General features: G+C 46.1%; 1 long non-coding RNA gene across 2 annotated transcripts in view; it reads left to right on the top strand.

Annotated features, from left to right (window-relative positions):
• Positions 1 to 3,628: 3,628 nt before the first annotated feature.
• LOC143679105 (uncharacterized) overlaps positions 3,629 to 15,032 on the top strand; it is a 31,762-nt gene continuing 20,358 nt past the window's right edge. Inside the window, exons 1-2 of one of the 2 annotated variants that reach the window (XR_013173558.1) lie at positions 3,629 to 3,830; positions 3,953 to 4,025. This is a non-coding gene — a long non-coding RNA (uncharacterized LOC143679105). Of the gene's footprint in view, positions 4,026 to 15,032 lie in introns of both variants that reach the window. The other variant, XR_013173556.1, reaches the window with a different exon arrangement.

Here is a 15,032-nt window from a genome sequence, read left to right as displayed (position 1 = left end):
TGGGGTGAGGGGGTGGATAGTGGGAAGGGGTATTCCATGAGGACCACAGGTTTGCAAAGGCCTCCCTGGTGGAGAGGCCAGGGCCCAGCTTCGAGGCTTGCCTCTGTCATGAATCTGATTTGTAAACTTAGGTAAGAGGCTGAGTCTCGATTTCCTTCTCTGTGAAATGAGAGGCTTAGACGGGCAAACTCTGAGGGCCTCTCTGGCTTCAACATGCTACAAGTCCATGGTTCCTGCTTCTCTTAGACAAAACTGTCCCAAACACCGCCATGCATTCTTTCAGCATCGCACATTTATTGGATGCCCAATTGAGCCAACCTCTGTGCAAGATGTTAGAGGGAAGCAGAGAGATAAGACATCCCATAGTTTCCTCTCAAAAGTCTCTTAGAAAGGAATTTCTACAGAATTTCAAGTAGTTTGATTTCTAGTATGAACTTGCTTGTGGTTTATTTTCTGTTATAACCCTTCTCACTCATTCCATAAAGGGTCTGAGGCAGGCACTTTGTTAATTAATGTGTGATGGTTGAACTCATGTGTCAGCTTGGCCAGGTGATGGAGGCACCAGTTGTTCGGTCAAGGAGGCACAGACCTGATTGTTGCTGTGAGGTCATTTTGTGGACTTAAAATCATCGGTGAGTTGATTGCACGTGTGGCTGATGGAATCCACAATCAACTGAGGAGATGGCCTTCAGCAATGAGACAAGTCTCATCCGGTTAAAGGCTTTAAAAGAAGTGATGATTTCAGCAGTCAGAAGGAAGAATTTCCATCTCTATTTCAGCCGGCCAGCTTCTCCTAGAGAATTAATCGGAAATCTTTGGAGTTGCCAGCTTGTGGCTTGCCCTATCCTCACAGACACATGAGCCAATTCTTATAATGAATGTCATAATGGATTATATACATAGCCTGTCAGTTCTGTGTCCCTGGAGAACCCTGACTAATACCCAGCGTTAAGAGCCCTTCACCAGAGCAAGGTCTTAGGTTACCTTTCCATTGTCCCTGAGGATAGCTGGGTAGCAAGGTAGATGGCTCTTTTAGCTGCCTTACTTTTTTATTCAAGTATCTTTTAGCACATTTTAAATTCATTTTGTATTTCTCTGTCTGTATTGTCCATAGTGGCAAAATTTTTTATCTGAAGAGTACATGTAAATGCAGGACTGTGAAGCCTCTTCAGTACTGCTCCTTTGGTTTCACTGACAGATTTTCAATAGCAACCTGGACTCTAGCACAAAAGTTGTCAAGCTTCTTCTTAAAGGGCCAGATAAAAAAGATTTTCAGCTTTGGGGTCATTTGGACTCTGTTGCAGCTAGTCGATTTGCCCTTAGTCCAAGGCAGCCACGGAAAGCACACAAATGCAGGTGCTTTATTTATGAACACTGTCATTTGAATTCCATACAATTTTCATATGTCACAAAACAGCCATCTTTTGTTTTTTCCCCCCGACATTTAAAAATGTGAAAATATTCTTAGCTCACAGGTGGTGCCAAAACAAGGGGAGGGCTGATTTTGGCTCCTGGGTTGCAGTTTTTGGTCCCTGCTCCAGAAAGACATAACTGTCAGAGAATCCTAACACAGACTGACTCCCAGACTGTGAAGGCTGGGCTCATATGCTACGGTCATAGTTTGATGTTTCACAACCAGAATCCACGGTGTTGAGGTTACTTCCTCATAGGAATAGCTAACAGGTTCTGGGCATTCACTCTTTTCGAGCCCCCTCTGCTGGGATTTCCTCATGTGCTCATCTTGTCAGCCATGAAGATGGAAGATACTGTTACTCTCATTTAACAGATGAAAGAAGGGGGCACACGGAAGTTAAAGAAGTTGTTCAAGCTTGTACAATGAGTGATCTGCAGAGCCGGAGGTTCTCCTGCCACTGTCCCACCCCAGAGCTCCCAGTCTTACTTTTCCCTCTCTCTGGGTAGCTGGCAGTGCTGCAGATGACAGAAGGGAGAGAGGATGCTCTGCTGCTCTCTACTGAAACCTGTTTTGATGTTCTGATAAAGCTAGCTGTTGGAAAAGAGGGTCTGGAACCCAGATAACTAAGTAGTGAGAAGACATTTCATACTTCTATGGCACTTTCCAGAATTTCTTTTTGCTCCTGCTCCCCACCAATAATGCTGACTGTTTACCCTGCAGAAAGAGTGCGATCCTGTTTTCCAAATGCCCAGAGTTCTTTAGAGAGAGCGTCAAAGGGTGTATGTGACAACGCTGACTTCTAAAATGCTTGCAGAACAGCTCTCATTGATTTGTTTCTCAAAGCAGCTTATGATTGCATCTATTTGTGAAAAATATATAAAAATCTGAAAAATGGTGGACTCAGCATGATATGGGGTGACTTGAAGAAGCATTGAATTGCCATCAATTATTTGCAGCCCATAGCAATTACATCCAAAGAGGAAATTTGAGCAAGGTGATGCCGTTGCTTTAAGTACAGGTCTCTGCATGCAATAAACCATGGCTTCCACAGAATCACGGTATTGTTAGTTCTTCAAGAAGAGGTCACATTATTCCATCGTTCTTTTCTCACTTGCACTTAGAGGTTTTCAGTGGGCTTCCTGCAGTAATGCAGACATACACATACTTAGGTCAATAAATAAGATTTTCTGGAAGAGAGTGCGCAGGCTGGGAGGTAGATTCCAAATCTCAGTAGACAGATGAATTAGCTGAGGAAGTTTAGCCTTCAGCAAAAAATGGAATAGGCGGGCCTCTGTAAGGTAGTTTATCATGCAGAAGTGAGATAAGTTTTATTCTGTGTGCTTCCAGACTCCATAGATGGGCTCAGAGCATGAAAGTTCAAGGCAGAGCAAGTTTGGTAGGATGGAGGAAATAAATTTTTAACAATCAGAGTTGACTAAAATTAATAAACTCATTCATTCATTCAATTAAACATCTTTGGGTGACTACTATGTGCTAGGTGCCATTCTAATCAGCACGGAAGTAACAAAAATAATGAAATATAGTCTTTCTGGAAAGTGTAACAACATGTACACAAATTACAGCATTAGAAGGCAGAAACTGACAAATGCTATATGAGAAATACCAATAAAGGGCTACAAGAGAGATTATTTCCAACAGGGTAGGCTCTAGAAGGCTTCTGAGAGGAGGCAAGAAGAGGTGGGACCTGGGCATGGCTTGGAGAAGTGGTCATTTCCAGTGTGGAGTAGCTTAAGCAAAGGGGTAGAGCAGGAGGAAAAAAGGTACAGACAGTAAAGAAAAGCTTTTGTCTAGAATCTAAGGATACGCCACAATACAATGGGAAAGGGATGGAGAGAAACAGCCAAAGGATGAGTGGCCTAGAATGCCCTGTGAAGGAATCTGGACTTTATTCCACCAGGTATTTGAGCTGAGGCAGAACATGCTCAGAGCTGTGCTTTAGGTAAAATGAGTTAGCAATGACAGAGACTGATTTATCGCAAATGGGAATTGGAATCCAGCCTGGACACTTTACTTTAGTGCTGGTTCCAATAAGAGGTGGTAAGGGACTGCCCTAAGGGGCCAGAGGCTAGAAAGAGGCATAGCAGGTGAATGTGGGAGATAATTCAGAGGCAGTAGTGACATGACTTCACAGTGGGTTGGAGGCAAGCATAAGAGGTGAAGGGAGCTCAGAGGAGCTCAGGGTTTTGATCCTGGTCACCTGGTCAACAGTGGGGCTGCTACTCAAACAGGGCCCAAGGAGAGGAGATGAGGCTGGGGAGGGATGAAAGAGAAAGTGTTGAAAGTATGAGCTTTAAATACCAGTGGAACATCGGATGAAAATGATCTACAAGAAGTTGGAAAAAGGCAGAGCTGAAGAAGGATCAGAATTGGAGGCAGATATTCCAGAAAGTTATCCGTGGGTGTCCCCTAACTCTGGCTTTGGGAGATTTCTTTCTCTGTCCTGCAGAGGGAATACAAGCATCTGGTGGGCACTAGATCAAATGATTTTGCGATCTGAGATCCTATAATTCTTCACAGCCTCAGTAACATCAAGCAACTTTTCCAAAAGAATGGTGAAATTCCACGGAGCATCTGATGCTGTGTAGCATAGGTAATGTACTCCTGGGAACATTATAATGATCTAGTTCAGTTCCCTCAGTCACGTTCATGATTGGGGTGGGGGAGGTCATAGAAGGTCCAGAGGTGGCAACCAGCCAAGAGTCATGTGTGGGGAAGAGTACCAGGGATATGTGTTGGTTTCATTCCATTTATTTTGTCTGAGTCTTAAAAGATTTCAATCCTCTGTTTCTTTGCAAGCTAAGAGCCATGAATATAACATCTATCTATTTAAGGATAAGGAAAAGTTAGGGGCCATTTCCCAGACAGAGGCTCACTCACAGGGACCCAAGAACAAAGGGCGAATCTAGATTAAGGAAGAGATGTGAAAGGACGTGGCTGTGGGGCGCTCAGTCACGGTTGCACTTGGGTTACAGGCCTCCACCTGTCTGGATCCAACCTGCAGTGCATTCCTGAAGGACCGTGAGTCAGCAAGAGAGAGTGTTGTTTTGTTTTTTTTCCTTTTTTTTTTTGCTGGGCACTTGTTCTAAATTGGGAAATGGAGAAGAGAGAAATAAATCACAATTTATGGACAGGGGCACTGGAAATAGCTTTAAGCCAGAGAGTTAGAGAGAGAGAGAGAACTCTGGGCTAAATAGTTTGCCCTGAATTCTCTTTAGGCTTGCTCTGTTCACCCTCTTTTCATCTCTCCTCCATTTTTTCAGGAAGCAGGCAGAGCCCTGCAAGTGAAAATAAGCATGTCATGGGTCCCCAAATCCCACTGCCAAGTATTTCTAGCCAAACATTCCTTACTGAGCTAGGAGACAAGAGTATTTTTTTTTTTTCCTATTCTGGCTCTCTCACTAATTGTGGTAAGTCGTTCCACCCTGCCAGGCCTCTGTCTCTTCATCTGCAATGTGATAGGTATGAGTTCGGAAGTTTTGGAGGTTCATTCCCATTTTACACATTTCTACCCATCTCTTTACATATACAGTGGATGGCCCATAAGTGAGGTGTTTTTTCCATCCTCTGACATGTGCTTTATAGGGCCCTGTGTGCTGCTTCTGCCTCATTTTCTCCAGGACGATGGTCTCCCTTCAGCTGCGGAGACCCATGAGCGGTCCTCCCATCAAGTCATGGGCCACTAGGTAGTAGAAATTCATAATGGAGGCTGGTTGGGCAAACCATGCACTCCTTTCCAATTTCCAGTTTTCCAGGGGGAACTATTTTCCTCACTTGGCCATGGGAGCCTGAGGTTGTGTTCCACGGGTGCCTTGGTAGAGTCTTATTCCTCCTATGGCCCCTCCTCCAGAACAGCCTGATGATTTCCAAGGGAGGAAATCCTCATCCGCTGAAGACTGGTGCTTGTGGGTTACTGGCATGTCTTTGCCTTTCAATGAGTCATGCACAGGATAGAGACCTTTTGGATCTGTCTGTACATCTTTCACTGGACTAGGAAACTCATCAATAAATGAGTCTTTAAAATGCACAGCTTTTATGATAAATGGCCAGGAGGATTCTAAGGATAGCTAAGACAGCAGTCTGGGGCTTTTATTTGTTTGTTTGTTTTTATTTCTCTTGATCCTGAGAATAACACCATGGAGGAAGGACTTGGTTACCTGAGCTAACACTGATAAAAGGCTGGGCATAGAACAGGTGGCGATAATAACACAAGAATGATGGATACCTTTTCCTATCATAAATATTAAATATCTTCTTACCCTGACTGGCATGGAGTTCGTGATTTTGTTAATAAAACCATACGAATAAAAACGTTTAGAAAAGGGGAAAAAAATGACACATGAACTCTGTTTCTGATCACCAGAGAACTGAAGCTGAGCCCAGAGATAGACTATTTGACGATTTTCAAATGGCTCACATTTATCTACTATAATCATAAAATAGGAGAGAGTTTTTTGTTTGTTTGTTTTGCTTTGGTGAGCTGCTTTGTTGTGGTTGTTGTTTAGGGAAAACAGATTCAAGGATGCACCCAAACCATGCTTCCACTGAGCCCTGGCCAGCTGCTGACTACACAAAGCGAGGGGAGCCCCAGCCCCCAGCTTATGGGATCCGGGGGCTTTACACTGAGGTTTCTAAAGCTCACTGTTGAGCCCCTGCTCCCCGTAGCTTGAAAGCCACCCATACTGAACGCGCCATCTGTATTGAGCTGTGGCCGGGGTTGGGTTCATTAGCTGGTTGGCTCCTTCCACAGGTCTCCCCTCCTCCCGCCCTCCCAGCACCGCCATCAGCACAAAGACGAAAGCATGTCAGCTCCGGCCATCAGCAGCAGGTCTGTGTAAATATTTACTGGGCTGTGCAGGCTGCTGTAATTTGAGGCTGTTGCCACATCACAAAACAAGTTAGAAAACGAGCTGGCAAGTTCCCGAAAATTAAGCGTCAGAAGGCTGCTGGGAGCACAGCAGTCTGGAAGCAGAGCAATTGCTCATTGTCTTTGCCTCAGTCCCTGCAGGGAGAAGGGAGGAGGCTGAGGGTGTCTGGGTTCACTCAGGTTGGGGCAGAGGGCCCCGGAGCCTCAGGCGGTTGCCCTCTGGCCTGGGAGGAATGCATCAGACCTTGCAAAAAAATGCAATGCCCACTCTGCCCCTTTGTGATCCTGGCCAAGAAGGGACAGCACTGGAAGGCACTACCTTACCTTCTGTGTAGCAACTTAGCTATTGAGAAAGGCCACAGCTCTGTGCCTAGTGCTCAAGAAGTGTCTCAAGGAAAATGGACTCCAATTCCCTGCCCTCCTGCACCCCTCTTTCCTGACAGTGGTACTTAAGCCATCACTGCTTCTTATTTATTAGAACATCTGAAGTGTCCTCTCTTTAGAAAAGTATATGCAAGGAACTAATTAGTACAATGAGCTAATTTGGTCTTGATGTCCCTCGTCCACAAACATTAGGCACTTGGCTTTGTGTGCTGGCCCAGGGGCACCTCCTCCTCCTATTCCTGTGATCTGGCCCATTCTGGGACAATGGGGTGGGGGCAATCATGGGGAAAATTCTGCAAAACTATTGCAGGTGCTGGCTTGCTTCCCAAGAGCTGTTATGTCTTTTCTCCACAAAGGTATTTTGCTTTAAGATATTTACCCTTTTCTGAGCATTCATGATGATATAGCACAGGGCTCTAGGAAATTTTTACCCTTCAGGTAAACTGGAGGAGCCCCCTAAAACGAGAGTCACCTTGATTGTGGTGGTGGAGTGCATGCACACTTTGCGAGTGCCATACTTGTTGGAATTTAGAAATTGGGGCATTCATTCGTTCATTCCTTCAACTAATATTTTTTGAGGGTAAGCTGTGTGAAAGGCCCAATCCAGGCCCTGGACAGTAGGGATGAATGGAGGTCCCCAGAGAAAGAAGTTAACACGTGGTTCAAGAGAGAAAGATGCAAAACAAACAGATCACGCAGCAATGGGCTGCATCCCCAAGACACAGGCTCTGTGTAAGCTTTAGGCATTACACAGAGCTAAGGGGAGTGAGCTCTCTCTGGAGGCTTCTCTGGAAGGTTCCTGGAAAAGTGACGTCTGAGCTGGATTTTGAAGTTCGACTAAGACTTTTTCAGGCAGCCCACAAGAAGCATAGTGCTGCATGAACTAGGAGGGTGGGTTGGGGGGAAGTCATAAGGGATTTGGTATGAGTGGACCTCCAAGTGAATCAGGTAGTATATTTGCATGCGTGTGTGTGCGTGTGTGTGTGCGTATGCGTGTGCGTGTGTTGTTATTGTTAGTTGTTTTATGGGATAGTGCTGGGGGTGGCTTACGAGGTTTTGGCCAGGATCCCAAAGGGGCAGAGTGGGCACTGCTTTCTTTTGCAAGATGAGATGCATTCCTCCTGGGGCCAGACTGAAGGACCTGCAATGCCAGGAACTGGACTTCATTTTGTTCTCCACGCTGAAATCACCTGGGGAGCTTTGAAACAATGTCTGGATTCCACCCCATAACAATTACATCTAAATTTCTGGGGATGCTGACCAGACTGGGGCATTTATTCTAAATCTCCGCAAGAGACCCACGACTAAGGTGGTAAGCCATGGAGAACCAATTGAAGTATTTGCAGCAAAAAAATGACATTGGGGCTTTAGAGAGAGAACTTTGGAGTTGGCATGGAGTATGAATGGGTAATGGGATGGGGAAGAGGTAGGACCAGAAGCTGGGACATTAGTCTGAGGTTCCCAGACTTGCTCTCCACACTGGTCATTAGAAGTGGGGGGAAGGGGGAATAGTTCCTACTTCTGCAATTAGCCTGAGACCTCCTGGCGTCCATGACAACCGTGGAAGGCCTGAGGGGGTTCCTCTTATCCCCCACAGGCCTAGTGTGCTTTTGTTTGGGGAAACAGAAGGCTGTGGAAACCCACTGGTGCTTCAATTTTTCCAACCATCCTTTGTCATTTTTTCAAGAGTGTTCCCAGGCCTTGCTTCTTGTAAACAAAATACAGTTTTCTTGTTGCTGAGTAATAATTCCTTTGAAAATATTACCTAATTCCAATTTTCAAAACAACTACTGATGAATGAGCCTAGATTCTTACTTTAGAAAATCAGAGTTGGACGTTGCTTTTGCCTCCTCCTCTGGGCACAAATCCAAGAGTAGGCAAAAGGAAAGGAGAGGGTTGCCAGGAGAGCAGCTCTATCATTGTGATTTCAGCTGCTGAATTTGTCTTCAAAGCTCCTTGGAAGGAAGGCAGCTTTGCGGCTGACTCCGGTGCAGTGGGGGGATAGGACCTGGTGATAACGGACGTGGACTGATTTATGCGGTGCCAGCGCCTTACAGTTTGTTACACATGGTCTCTTCTCTGGGCTTTTCCTCTGCCCATTTGTCACCTTTATGTCTTTCTCACTGCTGGGTCTGGGAACAAGGAGGACCCCCACCCACCATCATCGCCATCACCCTAAGGAAAGCCGGTAGCTTGGAGCAATCAGAGATGGCAGTAAAGAGATGATCCTTAGCATCAGTCTTTTACCAGCAGCCGTTCAGACACCTTGAGGCATGATTTACACCAGCCTCCTCTCCACCTCTAGTCCTCGTTCTCGCTAACTAGGGCTGACCCAAACAACATTACTCTCTCGATACAACTAGGAACAGAACGAACCAGAGAACACTGGGGGTGCAGGGGTAGGAGTGAGGGGCAGGTTCAGGCTTAGAGTGTTCACTGCTTTGCAGTTATAATCTCTCTCCTCTTCTTCCTGCTCTGTTTCTTCCCCCTTTGTTGCTTAATGAATCCATATTTTGTAGTTGTATGATTGCACATAACACTCAAAGAGTGGCTGACTAAATGTCTAGAATTGAAAAAAGGGACGTGACAAAAAAGTAGAATTCTGTTTGCATAAGATCAACTTTCTGTCTCCATCCAGGCAGATGGAGACAGAAAAAAAAAAGTGTCAATTGAGGCAGATGCTGGCAAAAATAGAAGTCTTGCGAAATTCAACCCTTTTCATTTATTTCACTCCATTAATGAGACCTTTTAATAATGGCGCTTATATAGAGTACTGAACGGTGATTTCTTTGGACTGTAAATAGAAGATATCACTTTATAACAGTTCTTTCCTAGGAAAGACAACATTTGGTCTTGAATTACACTTGTGTGGTAATGGGTATGAAGGTATTGGCAAAACTGTAAAATAGTCTAACTGAAGCTATCCTTAGTTTATATGAGAAAGAGGGTCACCGTTGTTTACTAGTGAATCTGTTTATGAAGTTAAAGACAAGTCTTCCAACATACCTGCTAACAGAAGTATGGGCATTCATATAAGGGTTACTTAAAGCAGGGATGTCTGTCCAGCTCTTAAAATATTTGTCTAGACAGATATGATCTCTGTTGAGATCGAGCCATTCCACGTGGCTAGAGCACGTACAGAGACAGTTTGATTCTCATAGCACAAAGTTCACAGCCAGTTATTGATGGGTCTGTAGTTCCCGTCGTCCTCTCTTCTCGCCACTACCCCTCCAACGTGGCTCTGTGGAAAGAACGTGGACTCTGGCGTCAAGTCCATGCTGAACATTGGCTCCACCACTTCCTGGTTTTGTGATCTGGAGGGTGTTTCTTACTCTGTCCGAGCCTTGCTTTCCTGAAGTGGCAAAAGATGATAACCCTATCTACCATGCAAATTTGCTGGGACGATTATCACTAATGTACGTGGAGTCAAGTTTGGAACCTGGCAGAGAGGAAAGTCTTGCATGAATGGTCATTATAATGAGATTATGTATATTAGAGTACTTTGATGAGTTGAAAATTACACAAATTCAAGGCATAATTTAGTTATGAAAGCCATAAACCTATCTGCACATTACATGATACATCCGACTATGTTCACAAATACACTCTCAACGGTTCAGAAAAAGTTAAAACTTAGGACACCACCTCTAGCTGTTGCAGACTCCAGCCCCCTGCCCTTCCCTGGCCTCTGCATTCACAAACGCACGTACACACACTGACACATGCACCCGAGCAGGCGCGGTTAAGGCCCCAGGTGTTCGGTGTTGGGTGCCTGCCTTTGTGGAATTGGGCTCTGCAGAGGTGACTAAACAACCCAACCCTGGAAGCTGCCTCTGGTGCTGAAGGACACAGAAAGCAGAGCTGCCGGCAGTCCTGGGCGGGGCCTTTTTGCAGAGCGCTTTCACCCACTAACGTCTCTTAGCTTTCTAAAAGAGATGTTGGGGTTCTTACTTTAGTTTACACCCAGCCTTAAATTCAACAGCAGTAAAACACTGGCGAATGCATACGTCCTTAATCAGGCTTCTCTGGCAGAAGGTGAATTTCAAAGGTGGCTCTGAAGGTCCTAAGAAGTCCCTCATAGGACTCCTGGGACCTCCTGGCTGCTCGCTGCAAATGCGGGGTGCCTCCCAAAGTGGCACCCTGGGCCCTCTCTGTTCAGACTGCCTCTAGCAGCTGTTTATTGCCAGACATCGTTTGGACGGGTTTTGTCCTCCACTCTTGGCTTCTTCTCTGTCCCCACAAGTTCCTTCTTCCACCTCTCCACCTCCACTCCCCCATTTCAGTGGAGCGAGGAGGCTGCTCCTGAAGCCAGCCTGCAGGCGGGAGGCTCCACCCTTCCAAGGAGTTCGCAGAGGCTGGGGACCCGGCCTGCAGCCCCGAGGCCTGTCCCGGCTTTTGCTCGACAGGAGCCTTGGTGGTTTCCACCGACGCGAACCTAGCCAGGCCCGGCCGCCTGTGTGCACTCGGCGCGCGACCAGCGTTCCCCCGCCTGCGCCTCGTATCTGGGGGCGCCGGACTGGGTCCCGCCAAACCCAAGTCAGCGCTCCTGGGCGCCTCGCGCTGAATGGGGACCGCGACCGGGCGGGGCACAGACAAAAGCGTGGGGTCCGGGCACCCCGGCCTCGCAGCCGCTGTCCCCCGCCGCGGTTCTTGGTAGGCTGCGCTGCCGGCACGAGGCGGGGCCGGCGGGGCCAGGTCCCCCTTCCCTTGCAGAGGCCTCTGCCCGCCGCCTTACCGTAGCAGCACCACCCCCACCCCGCCCCACCCCACCCTACACACACTCCAACCAGGCCTAGGTCAGAGGGTAAGGGGCTTGCAGGTGAGAAAGGCCTGCGGTTTCCCCACGCGGCTCTCCGTTCTCCAGCACGCTTGTCCTCACTCGTCGGGGCACCCACAGGGAGCACGCCCTCCTTAGGTAAGACCCTCAGTCTGAAGGGGCCCAGTGGCTTTTGGGGGAAGCTCCCAGCGCAGCAAAAAAGCTAAGGTAGACAGATCTGGGTTCCAAATTTCTTAGGAGCAGTGTGGCTAGGCTAGTTGTCTAAACGTTCTGGGACTTGGTTCTATGCCCTGAGCGGATGGCAAGCAAGCGTGGCCCGATGGGCAGGCCGAGAAGCCAGGTGATAAGATGCGACCCAGGAGTCTCCTCAGACGCCGGTTCCGCTTCGGTCCTGCACCACATCTGCAGCAAAATTCCTCATCACTCCCGTGAAAAGTACCGCCCAGAACAGACCCAAGTTTATTACAGTTTTCTAGCTTTATCTACGACATGTGGGGTCATAGGGAGGGATACACGCTGCTCTGCCTTTGAAACTCATCCTTCTCCAGCCCGTGTCTTGGCCATGGGCCGGCCCCCTCAGCCCCTCCCTCTCCCCCACCCTCCTCCCTTGCTCACCAAGGCTCACCCCTGGCCACAATCAAGTTAGTCTGGGTCTCCCCCCTTCAAGCTCAGATGCTACCTTGCTACCTTGCTGCTGCTTTTTTTTTTTTTTTTTGCCTTCAAATGGCAAATTCCAGCACATGACAGCTCTTGACGTCCAGTGTTGGACCTTCAAACTGCTCGGTCCTCTTGGCCTCCTGTCCCGGGAGGCCCTGGGCCTTACAACAGCCAACGAAATCTCCTGTTAGACACGCCCTGGGCCCAGCCCATGCTGGAATGTTCTCTGGGGCTCTAATTCCTTCTGGCGCTGCCGGTAGTTAGCCAATGGGTTCAGGCCCGCTAGCTTCTGATTCTCCAACATTACAAGATTTTTCCTGTATTTTATCTTCATTTACGTGGTTATTTCCAGTGATTCCTCTTGGATTCTCTCAAACAGCATTCTCTGAAACCCGTGCATCTTAGTAATAGCTTGTATAAAATAGTTTTTGGACTCCCTTAGACAATAGTGAGGATGCTACCAAGAAATAAGTCTGCTCAAGAGGTATATTCAGTTTCTGGTTAAACAGAATTGATAAAAGTACATGGTACTAAAGCTTACCTAATACATATTAGAATAAGAAGCTACAGAAATGTAATGCAGATGAATAAACTAGAATAGCAAAGCATCAATTCAAGGTGTCCAGTCTGAAAGGATGAAAAGTCAGAGGGGCCAGAGCCTCTTATTACTATTAAAAAAAATGGAATAAAAGAAAGAATAAGCTCTATATGACACTTTGCTGTTATCACATTTAATCCTTAAAATAACCACACCGTGTACTATTAAAATCTTGATTTTGCAGGTAAGAAAATTGCAGCTTAGGTAAATGATGGTTCCAGGGACCCAGAGCTTGCTGGTAGCAGAAATGAAGCAGTTTGGGGGCCAGAGGACACATTTTAAATGGCTCAATGCAAGAGCTGTCACATATGCCTGGTGTGGGAGGAACTCTGCTCAAGAATTAGATCCTCCAACCTCTTATTTGGTGGAGGTCCCTAACTGATTGTATCATCGTTAATTAATGTATCAATCAGAAGAACAGCTACCTGTTTTGCATGTGCTTTTGCCAGGCACTTGCCATATTTGACTCCTTTAGTGCTCATACCATTTTAGGGGGTCATGTGTATATTGTAGGTATCGTTCACTCTGTCTAGTGAAGTCTCAGAGAGCATTCATAATTGTTTCCTTTACCAAACAAGCCTCCATCTCTATGTGGACCTCAGGCTCTCAGCGTTGCCATTGCTGAGTCCAGGGTGTCTCCCAGTGGCCTTAGTCCTGGCTCCACTCCGCACCAGTCGTTCACTGGATCTGCTGTCTGCTCTCTGGCTGGGGCCACACTCAGTTTCTCTTCTGCTCAGTTCTATTCTAAGTTGAAGCCCAGGTTCCTCAATGTCAAATCCAGACCTCTTTCCCCAACACTGTGGTGGCCTCATTTCACAGGAGCTTTAGCTCTGTCCCTTAGAAGTATGGCCACCCCACTTAACAACAAGGTCGGACTCAATTCCCTTAGATGCAGTCATTGTTTGCCTACAAACAGGAGACGCTAAAGTGCTTGAAAACTCTTTAGCCTCTTAAGAGAATAAACATTCCTTGCTTCAATTTTCTCTTTACCTTGTTCCTTTGCTCAGTTAAGCCTTTATTTGTACAGAGCACCATTGATCTCAAACCAGTGAAGGAAGGTGGCATTAATGACCCTTTACTATACATACATGGATATTTACATGGAAAAAAGGTCCAATCATTATTGCTTCAAGCATGTGCTATACTTCTCTAATATCGATCTGCATGCAAAGCTTGGCTTTCATAAGAATTAGCATTAGCTGTATTTCTTGGTCTGAAATGACAATCATTGCTCAATGTTGATATTCTGCAAAAGTGGGCTTTTTTTTTGCCATGGTATATGTTTGGCTAACCAGGATGAGTGGCTGCTTTTTGTTCAATAAACAAAAAAGTTTTATAGAAGAGATAGGAAATAAACTGGAATTTAAACATTATTTACAAGGATGTTGTCTGATGAACAGGAGTGGGGAGGAAATTCTGGGTGTGGAGATGGTCTCCTGGACCAGTAGTTTCCAACCTGGGCAGCCTGTTACAAATACTTGCTACATTTTGCTTGTTTTTAAATTTTTTTTTTTACCAACTACTGGTACCTGAGTTCTTTCTCAAAGATTCAGATTTAGCTGGTGTAGGGTAGAGTCTAAGCCTCAGTATATTTTTTTCCTTTTGGCTTTTGCACAATGGTAGAACAGCTTATTTAAAAAGTATTTGTGGGTGGTGCAGTGGTGGTTCAGTGGCAGAATTCTTGCCTGCCATGCCAGAGTTTGAATCTCGGTGCCTGCCCATGCAAAAAAAAAAAGTATTTGTACACTCCCACACAGTTGCAAAAATGTACTGATACTATGTGTGGTGGTTGTTGGGTTCTGGCACCAACTTGGCCAAGTGATGATGTCCAGTTTTCTGGTCAGGCAAGCACTGGCCTGACCATTGCTACAAAGATGTTTCCTGGCTGGTTTATAAACCAAAAGGCTGCTGTATTAAATCATCAGTCAGTTGATTGCATCTGTGCCTGTTTACATCCGTAATCAACTAAGGTAAGTCTCCCACCCATGAGATAGTCCAATCAGGTAAGGTTTTTTAAGGAGGAAAAGAGACTTTTTCACTGCTTCCTCAGCCAACAAACCTTTCCTTTGGAGTTTGTCTAGACCATTCTTTGGAGCTGCCTGCTTCACAACCAACCCTTCAGATTTTGGACTCTTCCTTTCCCATGGTTGTTTAAGACACCTTTATAAGTCTCATGTTTACAGATGTCTCCCATTGGTTCTGTTTCTCTAGAGAACCATCACTAATACAGCTTGATATTGGGAGTGGTTCTTGAGAAACAGAATCTTATAAATGGGTTTTTACAATTGATTTTCTACTCTGATTAGCCTCAGAGACA

The sequence above is a fragment of the Tamandua tetradactyla genome, chromosome 4 (assembly GCF_023851605.1).
Source record: "Tamandua tetradactyla isolate mTamTet1 chromosome 4, mTamTet1.pri, whole genome shotgun sequence".
Classification (NCBI taxonomy): Eukaryota; Metazoa; Chordata; class Mammalia; order Pilosa; family Myrmecophagidae; genus Tamandua; species Tamandua tetradactyla.
This window is presented reverse-complemented; position numbering and strand designations above follow the sequence as displayed.